Genomic DNA, 18569 nt, shown 5'->3' on the forward strand with positions numbered 1-18569 from the left:
GAGCAATTTCTTTCTTTAAAATAGAAATCAATGACTCCATAATTTTCCCTTTTGGAAAATAAATGAAAAGTTCCCCATGTATGCACAGTTCTCTGTGTGTTCTTTCATAGTAAGGCTAACAGAATATGGTGCTGGAAATAAAAACTGCATACAAATATTCTTCATTCTCTCCAGATTTTCACAGCATTTGAGATGGCAGCATTGCCATAAACTAAGCAAGAAAAGGTAAGAGCTTTTGATTTATTGACCTTTAGTTTATTATTACAGTTAATGGCATGGCAATAAATAAAAATGCAAAACCATAAATGCTGCATAATATAAGATGCTTTTACTTCCCTCAGAAAACGAGATATAGACTCATCTTAAGTATTTTTATCTTCAAATATTAATATCTGTATTTTCTCAGCCTGAGTTTGTACAAAGGAATGACAATTATCTTTCTTTGGCTCAATCATGTTTGCAGATTAGTGCTGTTGGAGTAGGGTGACCAGATAGCAAGTGTGAAAAATCAGGACACATTTTTTTTGGGGGGGCGGGGGGGAGGGAGGAGGAATAGTTCCCTATATAAGACAAAGCCCCTAATATTGGGACAGTCCCGATAATACCACAATGTCTGTAACCCTATATTGGAGTCAAAGAATGAAGCTTTTTCACCTCACACAGAAAAATTGAAGGAACAGTTTCTATTAATAAACAGAATAAACTCTCAGACTGCGGAAGACTAAACAAAATCATGCATTTCCAGCATCAAACATTAAGATTTTGTAGATTAAAACCAAAATTAATTCAAATAAAAATGGCTCAAAACTACAAAGGCATAAAAATTTACAGCATCACTCCATAACAGAACAAAATGGCTTACAATGCTGTACAGAGATGTTTAACAAACAAGTAAACAAAACACAGCAAACCGATATACTTCAAAAAAGAGTTGGAGAGTAACACATTCTTCATATAAGAATTATGTTCTTAATTATGAGGATCCATAGGACCTGATTTTCCAAAGAGCTGTTAGCTGCTCAGAAATTTTGAAAATCAGGCCAATAATATATAGCCTTCACCTATTAAAAAGTCTAAAGAAAAGGAGTACTTGTGGCACCTTAGAGACTAACCAATTTATTTGAGCATAAGCTTTCATGAGCTACAGCTCACTTCATCGGATGCATTCTGTAGAAAATACAGAAGATGTTTTTATACACACAGACCATGAAAAAATGGGTGTTTATCACTACAAAAGGTTTTCTCTCCCCACACCCCACTCTCTTGCTGAACTTTTTGACTTTGTCCTTACCCATAACTATTTTACATTTGGGGACAATGTATACCTTCAAATCAGCGGCACTGCTATGGGTACCCGCATGGCCACACAGTATGCCAACATTGTTATGGCTGACTTAGAACAATGCTTCCTCAGCTCTCGTCCCCTAACGCCCCTACTCTACTTGCGCTATATTGATGACATCTTCATCATCTGGACCCATGGAAAAGAAGCCCTTGAGGAATTCCACCATGATTTCAACAATTTCCATCCCACCATCAACCTCAGCCTGGTCCAGTTCACACAAGAGATCCACTTCCTGGACACTACCATGCTAATAAACGACGGTCACATAAACACCACCCTATACCGGAAACCTACTGACCACTATTCCTACCTACATGCATCCAGCTTTCACCCTGGCCACACCACGCGATCCATTGTCTACAGCCAAGCTCTGCAATACAACTGCATTTGCTCCAACCTCTCAGACAGAGACAAACACCTACAAGATCTCTATCGAGCATTCTTACAACTACAATACCCACCTGCGGAAGTGAAGAAACGGATTGATAGAGCCAGAAGAGTTCCCAGAAGTCACCTACTACAGGACAGGCTTAACAAAGAAAATAACAGAACGCCACTAGCCGTCACCTTCAGCCCCCAACTAAAACCCCTCCAATGCATTATCAAGGATTTACAACCTATCCTGAAGGACGACCCAACACTCTCACAAATCTTGGAAGACAGGCCAGTCCTTGCCTACAGACAGCCCCCCAACCTGAAGCGAATACTCACCAGCAACCACATACCACACAACAGAACCACTAACCCAGGAACCTATCCTTGCAACAAAGCCCGTTGCCAACTGAGCCCACATATCGATTCAGGGGACACTATCACAGGGCCTAATAACATCAGCCACACTATCAGAGGCTCGTTCACCTGCACATCCACCAATGTGATATATGCCATCATGTGCCAGCAATGCCCCTCTGCCATGTACATTGGTCAAACTGGACAGTCTCTACGTAAAAGAATAAATGGACACAAATCAGATGTCAAGAATTATAACATTCATAAACCAGTCGGAGAACACTTCAATCTCTCTGGTCACTCGATTTCTGATCTCAAAGTGACTATCCTTCAACAAAAAAATTTTGAAAACAGACTCCAACGAGAGACTGCTGAACTGGAATTAATTTGCAAATTGGATACAATTAACTTAGGCTTGAATAGAGTCTGGGAATGGTTGATTCATTATAAAAAGTAACCTATTTCCCCTTGTTTATTCCTCCCCTCCCCCCCCCACTGTACCTCAGACGTTCTTGTTAAACCCTGGATTTGTGCTGGAAATGGCCCACCTTGATTATCATACACATTGTAAGGAGAGTGATCACTTTAGATAAGCTATTACCAGCAAGAGAGTGGGGTGTGGGGAGAGAAAACCTTTTGTAGTGATAAACACCCATTTTTTCATGGTCTGTGTGTATAAAAACATCTTCTGTATTTTATCACAGTTTGCATCCGATGAAGTGAGCTGTAGCTCACGAAAGCTTATGCTCAAATAAATTGGTTAGTCTCTAAGGTGCCACAAGTACTCCTTTTCTTTTTGTGAATACAGACTAACACGGCTGTTACTCTGAAACCTGTCAGATAAAGTAGTAAATTTGAAAAAAAGGCAACATACATAGTAAAATTTAAAAAAGTGCCTAAGCCTTGTTTACATTAATATGTGAAGGCAAGAGGAGCTAGGCTTCTAAGTGACTTAGATGCTTTTGAAAATTTTACCCCAAGTTCTCATCTTTTTATAATTATTGTGGTCCTAATGTAACACACACCCCTTCTGGGTGTGGTGTTCTGTCCCATCTAGTGGCACCAAGACCAGGTAGAGAGAGAGAGATAAAATGAGTCTGCTCTACAGCCTCAGGACCTGCCTTCATTGGCAATGTTAAAGCGCTGCTGCGGCTCTGAAAAACGCTCTGAAAAACCCCACCTCCACGAGGGGCGTAGCTCCCAGTGCTTGGTACTTGATACTTTACAGCGCTGAAACTTGCAGCGCTCCCGGGGGGGTCATGTTTTTTCACACCCCTGAGCGAGAAAGTTGCAGCACTGTAAAAGTGCCAGTGTAGACAAGCCCTTGGATAACAGCCAGTTGGCTTTTAGCTCATCTTGTAGAGGCTCATGCACTAAGCTCCAGAGGTCCCAGGTTCAATCCTGCCCACCGACCACCAGGGTCTGTCGGCGTTACACTAAAATAGAAAGACTTGTAAACTAAGTGAGGTATGTTCTGATAAAAGACCATTTTTACTGAATTTATCCTAACTAATGTATGGTCAAATTTCAATGCCCTTAATGATGCAGTGCAGTACCTTTCTCACTGGAAAAGGGCCACTTGTGAAATAAGGTGCTATTTCTAGAGATATATTTGCACAAGATTATAATTTAGAGATGCTCCCTCATAAGGGACAGTATTATGAACACAGAAATTTGGAGATGTGCCCTGGAGGCGGGGGTGGGGAATACTGCATGGCTGTGTGCAGCAGTTCACCAGAGATGCGCTCCAGTTTTTTTCCCCTTTTTTCTTTTATTCCTTTCTCATTCACTGGTTTGTTATTTAATGAACCCCAGGATCCTTACATGGTGTCAGAAGTGCTGAATGAGAAGGAAACTGCGGTCATTTTGAAGTTAACTCCTGTGTTTGCAACAGAAAGCAGAGACAAAGGAAGGTACCAGAGAAGCACATAGAGCACAAGGCACAGAGGCTTTTGAATGTATTTGATGAGCACAATACTAGCTTGACTAGCTTAAGAAGGGACGGGGGAGTCAAAAATGGATGTGTTGCAACTTCCATCCAGTCTGCAATTGTCAGCAATGTTGCAAAGAACTAGAAAAAAATCAGACAGACATTTGAATTTTATGTAGCAGCCATAGGGGCAAAGAAAAATGATAAAGTGAAATCATCATTATTATTACATGTTGGGGTGGAAGCATTGGATATTTATAACAATTTTAAGTTTGAAGAAGGTGAAAGCATGAAGTTAAGTAAAATACTGACTAAATTTGAGGAACTCTGCATGCCTAAAAGGTATGAAACCTTTGAGAGAGACAATTTTTTACATACATGCAAAAAAGTGATGACACCATATAGAGCAATATGTCTGAGAATTAAGAAAACCCAGGAAAACCTGTGACTTTGGTGAGCTGACAGAATCTGTGGTCAGAGACAGAATCATTTGTGTCATTAAAGACAATATGTTAAGAGAGAGATTGCTCTGTGAAGAAGACTTAACTTTAGAAAAAGCTCGCCAAATATGCAGGGCAGCAGAACTGTGAAAGCATAAACCAAAGAGCTAAGTTCACTAAAAGGGGTTATCCATGCACTAAGTACAAAACAATATAGCCAGAATAGGTCAAATCAAAGAGTGGAACCATTCACTATGAAAACAAGAGGGAAGACTGGGTACAGACAGTCATGTGGAAGGTATGGATCACAACATGGCCCCTAACAGTGTGTTACCTTTAAGAAACTGTCATAAATGTGGGGGAAATAATCATTTTGCAAAATGCTACAGATCCCAAATGCAGAATAGTCAAGTGCATTCAGTTAAAGACAACCTGGTTGAGGAGTTTTTTATAGACATACTGGATCTAGCAAGCCTGATGAGAGTGACCGGATACTGCCTATGACAGTGATTGGAACAATTATTTCTCTGAAACTGGATGCAGGAGCTCAGATTAATATTCTGTCTGAACAAGATAATGAGAGACTGATAAGACCAAACTGGGACCAACCAAAGTAACTGGTTATTCTGGAACAAATATACCAGTGAAGGAGAGGTGCATTGCTAGCATCAACCCTGAAAATACCACATACAGGCTCCCATTCATTGTTGTGACAAAGGAGGGACACTAATTTTAGGCCTGGTTGCATGTGAGAAACTCAATCTGGTAAAATGGGTGCTCTCAATATAAGATCATACTGAACCTGGCTATGAGGCACTCTTCTGGGAATATCATGACCCGTTTCAAGGGTTGAGTTGCTTGCAGGATGAACATACAATCTGGATAAAAAAGCAGGTCCCTACAGTTATCCATCCATGTAGAAGGTGCCATTTGCTCTGTGTGATAAACTCAAGGCTGAGCTTGCAAGGATGGAAGCAATGCAAGTAATACAAAAATTTCAGGAGCCAGCAGAATGGGTGAGCTCGCTTGTCATTGTGGAGAAAAGTAATGGACATCTACACATATGCTTAGATCACAGAGATCTCAATAAGACTATAAATAGAGAACATTTCAAACTACCAACCAGAGAAGAGATTATGGCTCAATTTGCATACTCAATATTTCAGTAAATTGGATGCATCCTCAGGTTTTTGGCAGCTAAAATTAACCGAAGAAAGCTCAAAGCTATGCACATTTAATACCCCATTTGGAAGATACAGATTCTTACACTAATCCTTGGACATAGCTTCAGCACCAGAAGTGTACCACAAAACCATACATATGATCTATGAACATATTGATGGTGCTGACACCTCAATGGATGACATCATCATCTGGGGCTCAATGAAAGAGGAGCATGATTGTAGACTCTGGGGAGTCCTGGATGCAACTAGAGCTGCAAAGCTCAAACTAAATAGGGAGAAATATGTTTTAGGGATTACAGAACTGACTTTTGTTGGGGACATTATTTCCAATGAAGATGTAAAACTCAATAAGAGGAAGATTTAAACCTAATGGGCAGAAGGTTTAAAACAAATACAAGGAAGTTCTTCTTCACACAGTGTACAGTCAACCTGTGGAACTCCTTGCCTGAGGAGGTTGTGAAGGCTAGGACTATAACAGGGTTTAAAAGAGAACTGGATAAATTCATGGTGGTTAAATCAATTAATGGCTATTAGCCAGGATGGGTAAGGAATGGTGTCCCTAGCCTCTGTTTGTCAGAGGGTGGAGATGGATGACAGTAGAGAGATCACTTGATCATTACCTGTTAGGTTCACTCCCTTTGGGGCACCTGCCATTGGCCACTGTCGGTAGACAGGATACTGGGCTGGATGGACCTTTGGTCTGACCCAGTATGGCCGTTCTTATGTTCAGCAATTGAAATGATGCCATGTACCCTGTCAAAGGAAGATGACCAACGGTTCCTAGGAATGGTTACTTATCTTGGAAAATTCATACTTAACCTATTTACCAAAGCAGTGGGTTTAAGAAAACTCCTATAGAATAAAAATGAATGGTATTGGGGTGCAGAACAGAAGGAATCATGGGAAGGTTTAAAAGAACAACTAATACGTGTTGAAGCTCTATGCACCAGGAAGGATTATTAAAATTTCAGCAGATGCTTCACAGTCTGGGTTAGGTGCAGTGATTTTACAGAAGCATTGTTGTTGGCAACTAGTGGCATATACATCCAGATCACTGACTGAAGCCGAAACCAGGTACACACAGATTGAAAAGGAGCTTTTAGAACTAGTGTTTGTCTGTGAGAGATTCAATCAGTATGTTTATGGACAGACAGTGGAAGTTGAAGCAGACCACAAGTCCCTTGATAGCATTATTTAGCAAACTGCTAGATTACTGTACTTTAAGGATTCAAAGAATGATGATAAAGTTACAAAAGTATGACTTGGTTGTGACCTACATGCCCAGTTAATTCATGTGCACTGAAGATGCACTTTCCAGAGCAGTGGCTCCACAAACCAGAAAAGACTTTAGAGACAGAGATGCAAGCCTATGTAGATTTGATTGTAATGTCAATTCCCAGAGCTAACAGGAAACTGCAACAAATAAAAGAGGAAACAGAGACAGATGAATAATTGGGAATCCTTAAAGAAGTGATAATTTAAAGGATGGACTGAAAAAATAAGCAGTTGTTGTTGTCCTCCAAGTTTAAGAGCCTATTGGAACTGCAGATACAAACTTACAGTGATAGAGGGGGTGATTTTCAAGGGCAGTAAGGTGGTAATTCCAATGAGCCTCTGAAAAGAAATGCTACAGAAGTCCATGAGGGTAATTTGGGAATTGAGAAGTGCAAACATGAGAGGTGCTGCATTGGCTGTGGATCAATCACAACATTACTACATGGTAAGAAACTTCTTTTCATGCTTGAAATACAAGTCATGCCAACAGGCAGAGCCATTGAGATTTCATCCAGTTCCACGAAGGCCTTAGGAGAAGGTTGGCACTGACTTATTTACCTGGCAATCAAAGAATTATTTAATAGTCACAGATTATGATTCTCTGTATCCAGAAATGTGTACACTGCACAGTACTAATAGTAAGTTAGTGATAGCCAGTATGAAGGGAATCTTCTCTAGACATGGAATTCCACATGAATTCTTCAGCGACAATGGGCCACAATTTTCCAGTGCAGATTTTGGCAATTTGACATTGATTGCGATTTTCCTCACAAAACATCAAGCCCAAATTACCCCCAATCAAATGAATTTGTGAAAGGTCTATACAGACCATAAATAACCTTATGAAAAAGACTTTTGACAGTGGGGGTGATTTGTAGAAGGCGTTACTGGTACATCCTTAGAGAATGGCTTTTCTCCAGCTCAGCTGTTAATGGGAAGAAGGATCAGATCTAATTTACCAATTACTGATAACTTGCTGAAATCTCTTCACAATGCAACCATACGGAAGATGAAAGAAAATCAGAAGTGGAAGCAGAAATATTATTTTGAAAAAAGGGCCCAGGATCTCCCATCTCTTAACCCAGGTGATAGAGTGTGCCTGTGGAACCCTAATACTTGGGGGAAACGGGGTGCCATTAAAGAACAGCTGCATCCATCTTATGTAGTCCAGACAGACCAGGGAAGCACATTTAGATGTAACTGAAAGGATCTATGAGTAATTTCAGAAAGTTTCAACACATTGACAGTAGATGTGGATTCTGGCATTTCCCATCTGACTGATCCCTTATCATCAACGCACAAAGGAGAAACTGTCAAGGAACAAGAGAACAACTCATACTCTAATGAAAGGCTGATACTGAGAAGATCAGAGCAGGGGATTAAACGTCCTGAAAGACGTTGCTAACCTGCTTGGCGAAGGGGTATTTTAGGAAAGTGAGTGATAAAGAAGCACTCAAGAGTGATGTTCTGATAACCCCGCCTCTCTAGGTAGGTGACACAATGGGTTTATGGAAATGTACTACAAGGCTTGAGAATTTAATGCATGTCTTATTAGATAGCTGTTACGGTACATAAGAGTTCATTTGTTTTTCTTCAAGAGGGAAGAAGTAGGGATATGTTTGTAGAAGATTATAATTTAGAGACGCTCCCTCATAAGGGACAATATTATGAGCATAGGAATTTGGAGATGTGCCCTGGATATGGGGCCACATGGCTGTGTACAGCAGGTCACCAGAAATGCTCCCCAGTTTGTTTTATTAAAGTTGTATTCCTTTCTCATTCACTGGTTTGTTATTTAATGAACCCCAAGATTGTTACACTACTCAGCACGAGGAAGGGTGTTAAAATCTGGCCTTTAAATGTCTAATTAGACAACTGAACAGATAATTGCAGAAAGGACACTGACTTAAAAAGGTTGGCAACTAAATAGCTATTTTCTCCAGTTTATCAGGTCTATCTTACTACAGTATGTATAGCATACAAAACAGGTTATTGTTAATGTTCCTTTCCACCATGTAAAATTACCCTTATCCAGCAGAGGAGGTCTTTAGTAGGCCTCCTATACTTAAAATGTAGACCCAGCATTTTTCTATTTCCTGATGAGCTGGCAAAACTGCTCAGTCATTAAATATAAGATTCTAACCCTTTCTCACTGTTGCAGAAGAGTGCCAAACTTGAGTTTGACACTTCAAATGTTCTGTTTCCCTCTCCTTTAATAATGGAATAATCTTCGGTTCAGCTTCATGCTCTAGTAATTGATATGACCACTCCTAAATCCTTGGTTCATTCTATAAGCATGTTTAGATACACTAATTTTCTCAACAAGCAATGGATGTTAGTAAATTAAAAGACTGGTTTATTTTAAATACTAAATGTCTAACAGATCAGGACCTAATATTGGTCAAGCTAATGGCTATGGATGCTATAACAACAAAACAGGAAAAACTCTTACATGGATACAGAAATCAGGACTAAGTCAGGAAAAGGGATACACATTTACACTACACTCACAATATTCATTTACAAAGTCTCCACTGTGCTACCAATGATTTATTAATGAATTTAATGCTATACTTAAATATCCTATTTGGCATCTATTGTTACACAGTTTGGCTCTTCATCTTCCTATAAAAAGCAATTCATATAAATACAAACCTGAGACACTCTGTGAAAGCTGTTAGGCTGAGTTACAAACAGTTTAAAAGATCCATAGCCTATATACTTCCCAAGCAGGGGCTGCTGATTAAGACATGCAGCGTCCACAGCCTGGCTCTGACATTGCCCTCCCCCCTCGCCCATCCACCTGTGCCACAAAGGAAACAAAATCCTATTTCCCTATACCACTTATAATGCACTTGGGCAAATGTACATTTTATCAAGGAAAGACCTTTCTTCCTGACCCTGAAGGATCATCCGTTTATGCTCTGAAGCATGGGATTGATAACCAGTGAAGGATAACCACCTGTCCACACAAACGATGTATGTTTAAAAATCATGGCAATCAGAGATGAGAACATCCTTCTAGAATATTAAGGAAAATATAGATTAAAAAAAACAAGAAATTTATCCTAGGGTTAAGAAATGTTTAAAACCCACAACAATCTCTCTTCTGTTACATGTGGTGCTTTAATTAATTTATTTAACAAAACCAACCATGGCATCTGTCATAAATATAAAGGGAAGGGTAAACCTCTTTGAAATCCCTCCTGGCCAGGGGAAAGCTCCTCTCACCTGTAAAGGGTTAAGAAGCTAAAGGTAACCTCGCTGGCACCTGACCAAAATGACCAATGAGGAGACAAGATACTTTCAAAAGCTGGGAGGAGGGAGAGAAACAAAGGGTCTGTGTCTGTCTGTATGCTAGTTTCTGCCAGGGATAGACCAGGAAGGGAGCCTTAAAACTTTTAGTAAGTAATCTAGCTAGGTATGTGTTAGATTATGATTTCTTTAAATGGCTGAGAAAAGAACTGTGCTGAATAGAATAACTATTTCTGTCTGTGTATCTTTTTTGTAACTTAAGGTTTTGCCTAGAGGGGTTCTCTATGTTTTTGAATCTAATTACCCTGTAAGATATCTACCATCCTGATTTTACAGGGGGGATTTCTTTATTTCTATTTACTTCTATTTTTTATTAAAAGTCTTCTTGTAAAAAACTAAATGCTTTTTCATTGTTCTCAGATCCAAGGGTTTGGGTCTGTGGTCACCTATGCAAATTGGTGAGGCTTTTTATCCAACATTTCCCAGGAAAGGGGGGTGCAAGTGTTGGGAGGATTGTTCATTGTTCTTAAGATCCAAGGGTCTGGGTCTGTAGTCACCTAGGCAAATTGGTGAGGCTTTTTACCAAACCTTGTCCAGGAAGTGGGGTGCAAGGTTTTGGGAAGTATTTTGGGGGGAAGGACGCGTCCAAACAGCTCTTCCCCAGTAACCAGTATTAGTTTGGTGGTGGTAGCGGCCAGTCCAAGGACAACGGGTGTAATATTTTGTACCTTGGGGAAGTTTTGACCTAAGCTGGTAAAGATAAGCTTAGGAGGTTTTTCATGCAGGTCCCCACATCTGTACCCTAGAGTTTAGAGTGGGGGAGGAACCTTGACAGCATCAGACTTTGGGCAGGGGAAAGTGACACTCGTTTGATACAGTATTGGTATGTTAATAATGTGATAAATTTACTTAATGCTTAGCACTAATCCTAGAAACTACTGAGATGAACTTGATAAAATCTGTCCTTAGAGAAATGACTTTCCACTTGTTTGAGGAACACATCTAATTGGGTTTGAAAATGGCTTCTGATCCACTAATCTATAAATGTATTTTTAGAATGAATTGGTCTCAGGTTTTATATACTGAAAAGTCTACATCTGCTGGGCTTTTGGTAGCATTCTCATTTTTAAGTGTTTTGGAGATGAATCAATGCACATTTGGACAGATCAGTCTCTCTCTTTCATCTTGATTAATCCATTAAAGTTAATGCTTCAGACCTCATTTGCAGCAGAATCTCCTTGAAAACCTGGAAAGGTAAGTTAATCATGAAAACAAGGTGATGCCACATCACAGTGTATGAAATCTCCATTCTGATAACTTGATGAGTGGATCTAATATGTTAGGGAATTATTTTTAAAACTAAAGATCTGAATTTACAATTTAAACTTTGCATTACCAACTGCCAGAAATAGATTACTTTTGTCAGCAAAGTCAGAATATAAAAGAAATTGAATTAAATGAGTGGCAAATTTTAATGCAGTGCAAAGACTGCTGAAGACCATCAATATTCACGTAAACACTGTAAGATAAATAAATATCAATGGGATATGGCAAGTACACAGACAGAGAGGAGTATTAATGTTGAAGACTTTTACTAATATGCAATACCCACATCAAAACAAATAAGACTGCAAATACATCAGGACCACAGTTTTGGTTACTCCTGGAAATGTTTCTTTCCCTCTCTTTCTGCACACGCCTCTGCTACTCATGTAAACAGCTATTTAGTACTGCACTATGGTTTCTTCTATTGAATGAAAGATAAAATGGCAGATAATTAAGTAATTAGGCAATTGTAATTAAATATAGAAGGTGTAATCATTAGTTAAAATGTAGTCAATTTGGTTGTTATCTGAGGGGCTGTCGCAACACAGAAACCATCTGTACATATCTGACAAAGGCTGGTGCATCCTCTTTCTTGAACAAATAGCTTTTTTAATTTAGTGAACCAAGAAGCACATTGCATTTAGCCTCTAGAGAGCCCTCAACTGAAAACAGGCCCCACACTTTTATAAGTAGCTATTTCAAGCAAATGTTTCAAGTTCCTGGGAAACACTGCCCATTCCCACCCTTACAAAACCAAGGATGCACACAGTTGTGTTTACTACTCCCCGAGAGACAAGGTGGGTGAGATAATATCTTTTATTGGACCAACTTTTGTTGGTGAGAGAGACAAACTTTCAAGCTTATGCAGACCTCCTTTTAGGTCTTTCTATTCCCTGACAGGCAATTTTTATTTCCTCATGCAGCCTTTCCAGGAGAAAACAGTGGTTTGAATAAATATGTACAAACATGTAACTTGCTAACAAATGCTAATCTCAAAGGTACAACACGGAAAAGGCAGATTTTTCAAATTCTCACAAACGGATTACTTTAGAAAGTGCATACAATGTTTTCTTTATCCATTGTTGACACGGAACTCTTGAAGAAATCTCAAGAAGCTCTCATTACAGAGACACCCAAATGTACATAATGTATCTGTGTTTTTTATTAGAACGCTGTATCTTTATCTCTGAATAAAGGAGAAAATATGAATTTACATTGTATCCGTATGCAAATATGAACTGACAGACTGAAGTACTAACAAAGGGAACAAGTTATTGCATCTAGGCAACATTCAGAGGGTGAAGGAATTTAACAATTTTTAACATTAAAAACATTTAGGGTAAATCCTGTTCCCACTGAAGTCAACAGCAAGACTCCCATTGACTTCAACGTATCTAGGATTTCACAGCTAACCTCTGAAAAGTTAGGGATTGATCCTGCTCCCATTTAAGCTGAGGGAAACACTCCCATTTACAAAAAAAAAAAAAAGGAGTACTTGTGGCCACTTAGAGATTAACAAATTTATTTGAGCATAAGCTTTTGTGAGCTACAGCTCACTTCATCGGATGTGTAGTTCACGAAAGTTAGTCTCTAAGGTGCCAAAAACACTCCTTTTCTTTTTGTGGTACAGACTAACACAGCTGCTACTCTGAAACTCCCATTTACTTCACTGGAGCAGGATTGCTTCCTGTGATGGTATGGGATAGTAGGTGAGACTTCTTAATTCGGTACTAGTTCCAGAGTTAAGGACATATTAGTCTTTTTTTTAGGTCCCTCCTCCCCCGCCCCCCCCCCCCCCAAAAAAGAGAGAAAGAAATGAAACCATTCAACCAAAACCAAAAGTCATATTGGACTCAAAATTGATAGGTTAGTTCTGGGGCTGTGGTTAATTTTGGTATAAAATTTGAAGTGAATTAAATATGGAATTTTTGAGTATGACACCATAAAAACAAATACAGCTGGGAAACAGTTTCAAAAACTTTTAAAACTTTTTTTTTGCCACTTTGTAGCAAAAATAAAAGAAAGCGGGAGAGAAATAAAGCCAGCTCATCAGCATCTCCTGGCTGAGGCCAGGACCAAAATTAAGTTGATTAGAGACTGATTGCAGTGCTAATGGCATCTAATTTAGGCATGTCTCCAGGCAATGTAGACTCCTGTGACCTTAGTGCAGCACTGGTGGATACTGTGATGCTGGTAAACCAAGGGCCAGCTTTTGCCAAGGTTATAGGCATTAGCTAAGAACCGAAACTCATAGTTGGAGACCAGACCAGTTCACTTATGTGTTAGTGTTAGGTATTAGTCTTATAAGAATGCATTTAGTGTTCAGACTCTATAGAATGTTTGTAAATTGCTGCATGCATTAATCTTATTTGTAATGTCTAAATTGTGTGCTGTAAGGAAATATGTATATTTTGCTTTATTACTTTAAAAATGTTTGCTCTCAACTTGTGAACTTAGATGGGAAGATGTTTCTCCACACCTGTCCAGAAGAACTATCAAAATCAGATAGGCCGTCAAGGGACTTCATAAATATAAAAGATTGGTGAATGGCCCTATCACACCTTGGAAATGGTATGTACAAGGAAGCTTGTCCTATGCACTTGGAGGCGGAATGAAGGAAATAAAACCGAGGAAAATTTGTCATCTCTTTCTTGTTTGAACTCTCACAGGGCCAGGGACACTAAACTGAAGCCAGAAATCCCCAGGGGTTACCCTTGGGTCTGCCCTAAAAGACTTTTTGAATTGACAGATCTCTACAACTCTGTCTCTCTTAGACTTAGATTACAACTCATCTGGGTGTATATACTTGCTTGCTTAACCTGTAAATAACTCTCTTATTTCTCTCAGTTAGTAAACCTTTAGATAGTTTAGTACAAGATTGGTGTAAGATCTAGGGCACAACTGATCTGGGGTAAGTGATTGGTCTCTTGGGATTGGAAGCAACCTGAATATTTTGTTATTTTTGGTGTAAGTGACCATTTATCACTAATTCCAATTACCCTGGATGGAAAGACAGACTGTCTGTGACTGCAATTTAAGACTCTTATAGTGATTCAGGAGTTTACATTTGCCACTGGCTTGGTGAAATCTTATTATAGACTATACCACCAGTTTGAGATATCTGCCCTGTTTTTGACAGTCTGCCTTGAGGCAGGCGCTCACCATGACAGAATGACAGAGACTTAAGCTTTCTTTTTTGGGGGAAAAATAAAGTCTCTAGACCTCTTCCCAGAAGTGCTAGAGCTCAGGTAGTAGCTCAACTGCTACGGCAAATTATCAATGAAAACAAGAGATCTTTTGCCATCAAAAGGTTCTCCCCTCCTGCAGGCCTCAGCGGTACATTTCCTCCCCTGCAAGCTCTCTGCTGTCACCCAGGGTATGTCTTCATTAAAGAGTTAATTCAGGTGATTAACAGTAGGGTCTGAGCTCCCAGGTTAGCCTACCTCAGTTGTGAGTGGCCAAACTGCAAAACCCTATTTGAATGTCTAAAGTGAACTGTATCCACACTGGTGCTGCACTCAGTCATGTGAGGAGCTAGTTTTTCTGGGGTCATACCCTACAGTTCTTTGTGCTGCAGTAAACTGATCCACCTTATAATTCTTTCTCAGTGAATTGTGGGAGAACCTGTCTGTTCTTCTGGGTGGGGGAATCATGGGAAGGCACTGGAGGACTATCAAAAATGGAATGGGTTAGCCACTGCAAAGTAGCAGGTTATCAGCCCAAGTGTAAGCCGCACTCAGACTTTAGCCCATACCCCTGCACAGATCAACTAGCTTGGGTGTAAAGTACCATCACACCCAGGCAAGAGGCTTGTGTATGGGGACAGGACCTGGGTTAAGGACAACACTGAAATAAGAGCCCGAGTTAAATCTGCAATGAAAACAGCCCCTTAAAGCAGATGGGGAGAGGCAAATGAGAAGACTAAGGGAGAAAGTCCCCTTCCTCTAGACCTACTGAGGTCTGTAGGAGGGAAGAACCCCCCAAAGACTCTTCGGAATTTCTCAACTAGAAAGCCTTAGGAGGCTCAGTTGAATCCACCTCCCCACAACTGTTTAGCTTATCTTCCTTATGCTTTATGAGGCTTATCTGGGGCTATTCCTAAGGCTTGGTACTTTTGGGGCTACAGCATCCTCTATGTACCTTGATAGACTTACTGTGAACAACCACTTGCACACACACCTTAGGCTCACTCAAAAGAATGAATACAATAAGTAACCACCTCCACAGAAGACTGGTTTATTAAGTGACTTGCCTAGAATCACATAGGAACTTTGTGGCAGAGGCAGGGAGATAATCCAATTACCCAGAGCAGCATTCAATTGCCTTAGCCATGAGACATCCTTTCTCTTTCTGTAATCCCCTGCTTCCTTCACTACCTGCCTTCCAACCTTTGAAACAAATGAAGCAGAAGGAGCTAGGAAGACAATCTAGTTCAAACAGCCTCCTTTATTACACAACCTTGACTCAGCCACAGAGCATGGTCAACCCTGTGCACTGAATGAGGTAGGGGTCCTGTGGAAAAAAAACAGTGATCATGAAATTAAAGGCTCTGACAAATTAGCATTAATATCAAAATTTTCTAATTCTTGGTGCTTGACTTTGTAACCTTAATTATGTTCTTTCAGTTCAGTTTTTGTATGTGTAACTTCCTAAGTTTTTAAAAAAGCAAACTGAAAAAAAAACCCAGAAATTCCATCATATGGCATCATATCGACTGATACCCACCTGGTTCATCAACAGGGTTAGAATCTTTATTTCCACCACTCAGACCTCTGCCACTTGAGCTAATGGAATAAGTGACAGCACTAACAGTAGATTTCACAGCTATTTGCTGATTGCTGACAGCAGAGCAAGGGTGAGAGTCAGGAATCTTGGGTTTCATTCCAGGCTGTGGATGTGAATATGTTCTATTAGGCACCAACTCTTGTGTGCATTCCCCGTCCCACATGTATGACTTCTTTCTCTTCCATTCCCTCCAGATTGTCTTTATCCTCATCCCGTCTTTTCCTCATCCCTGGCTCCTTGTCCCAGTCCCTAGATCCTCACCGAGCCAGTACCAGTGTCTACACCTCTGTCTTCTCTTCCTAGTCCTAGTCTCCTTTCCCATAAATCCTGAACTCAGTCCTCTGGACTCCCCCTCCTAGTCTCCTTACCCAACCAGACCCAGACGTTCGCCTTCTGTCTCCTTATTTGATATCTCTCCACCATCCTGGCCTCCAGTTCCCCCATCCACCCACATTCCCCATTTCCACTGGCCCCCAGTCCCAATCTCTCAGGCTCCTCATCCAATCTCAGTATCCCCACCAACCCCAGTTATTTGTTCCAGACACTTTGCACAAAGATAATCCCTTATGTATTGAGGTGCCTTTGTACCCTATCCAACATACTGTTTTAGCAACCGTATTACTAAAAGCAAAAGCAAAAATGGTTAGTGGTGTGGCAGGATTTGAACTACATATGAACTAAGACATATTATCATAGAAAGGAGAAGAGAGAGAGAGGAGACGTGATTGAAGTGTTTAAGATCATGAAAACTAGTTAAAACTGATCAATCGTTACCTTTTAGCTTATTTATTTTTACAGTATCTACTAATATGGCACAAGGACAAGTACAATTAATAGCATATACATTCAGAACCAGTGAAAAGGCATTCTTCATCACACAGTGTGAACGCAAACTGTAAAATTGAATACCATAGGAGCTTGGAGTAAAATATCACAGATGAAATTTTATAAAGTCTGCAAAAGTTTATGAAAAATGGAAACTTTTATACCTACATATGTTAAGATAAATTTTAACTGAATTTCAAGCTAGAGACCATAGGATGATCACTGTAGAGGTAAGGAAAGAATTCATACCACTGCTCACATATATAATAATGAATAATTGACTTAGTGCATTATTTGCCACCCTTTTGAGCACCAGGTATTCTGGCACTACCAGAGGCAGGAAAGTGGACTAGAGGAGCAATGGTTTGATCAGATAGGACAAATACTATGTTCCTGTACTCAAATTTTTTTACAGAAAATGGAGAATTGAATGTCAAGATTTAATATTTCACAGATAAAACCGCCAAATTAATGAACAGTGCAATTCACTTAGAGGACCATGAAGTTAAATGTGATAAATCTGCACTGATCATTCCAAATGCTATATTCAACATCTGGATCCCTAAACCAGCTAAAAGAATTTCATTGTAGCACAGGTGAACACAACTGCATTAAACAAGTGAGAGAAAATGCTGAGTCTGTTATCCACTAGCTCCATAAAGAAAATGGATTCTATAAATATTGCTGAAATTATATTATAACTCCATTACATATTTCAAAAAAATGTATCTTATTTTTCACTGTATGGCTGTGAAACATATCTTGCAATATGGACTATGTGTTCAGCTTTCATTGTCTGCGTTACAATCTGCAGTCCCACGAATAAACCACGATTGCCCCATAAAAAGGACAGCATTACATAATCACATAGTTTTGATAAACAAAATTTAAGGTAAAAATACTAGTAGACTTAGAGGCAGGAAATTGCACTAAATATGTTTGAGAAATGCATTAATATCGGACAAATGTCAATATTTGGGCAATTCCAACTATTTTATGTCAAAATACACCCCTCTTGAAGATCTGGCAGTTCAATCAAAAACTACACAAGGCTCAAATTGGGAGGTGAGATGTGGCAGGCTGGGCATTTGTTCTGGGATATAGCTTTCCTCATCTATTCCAAGGTGTCTTCTTGTGCTCCAGAATTTCTGCTTTCATTAAAAAAAATCAAGTCTCTAATCCTTATGGTGTGAACCAAGTGTAATTGATGAAACGTCTGTCTGAGGGCTTGACTACACTGAGACAGCCAGGAAAATTAATCCAAATTAACTAAATGAATTTAAAGTAGAGTAGTTAAACCTCATTAAACCCCTGTATGAACACCTTCATCCAGAGTTAAACTGGATGGTCTTAGGCCAAGTCTATACTACAGACCTGTACTGGTATAACTCCGTGGCTCAGGGCACCCCTGAGTGACACTGTTATACCAACCTAGCCCCCATGTAGACAGCGCTATGATGACGAGAGAGCTTCTC

The 18569-nt window shown here is 39.7% G+C and overlaps 1 protein-coding gene and 1 long non-coding RNA gene across 15 annotated transcripts in view; one reads left to right on the forward strand and one right to left on the reverse strand.

The window, feature by feature from the left end:
- TAFA5 (TAFA chemokine like family member 5) overlaps positions 1 to 18569 on the reverse strand; it is a 592559-nt gene that overhangs the window by 197587 nt on the left and 376403 nt on the right. The window lies entirely within an intron of this gene.
- The window catches only part of LOC140905295 (uncharacterized), a 56137-nt gene that overhangs the window by 7993 nt on the left and 29575 nt on the right, over positions 1 to 18569 (forward strand). Inside the window, exons 2-3 of the long non-coding RNA XR_012156811.2 lie at positions 175 to 225; positions 13942 to 14055. This is a non-coding gene — a long non-coding RNA (uncharacterized LOC140905295). The remainder of the gene's footprint in view (positions 1 to 174; positions 226 to 13941; positions 14056 to 18569) is intronic.

Source organism: Lepidochelys kempii, chromosome 1, assembly GCF_965140285.1.
Source record: "Lepidochelys kempii isolate rLepKem1 chromosome 1, rLepKem1.hap1, whole genome shotgun sequence".
Classification (NCBI taxonomy): domain Eukaryota; kingdom Metazoa; phylum Chordata; order Testudines; family Cheloniidae; genus Lepidochelys; species Lepidochelys kempii.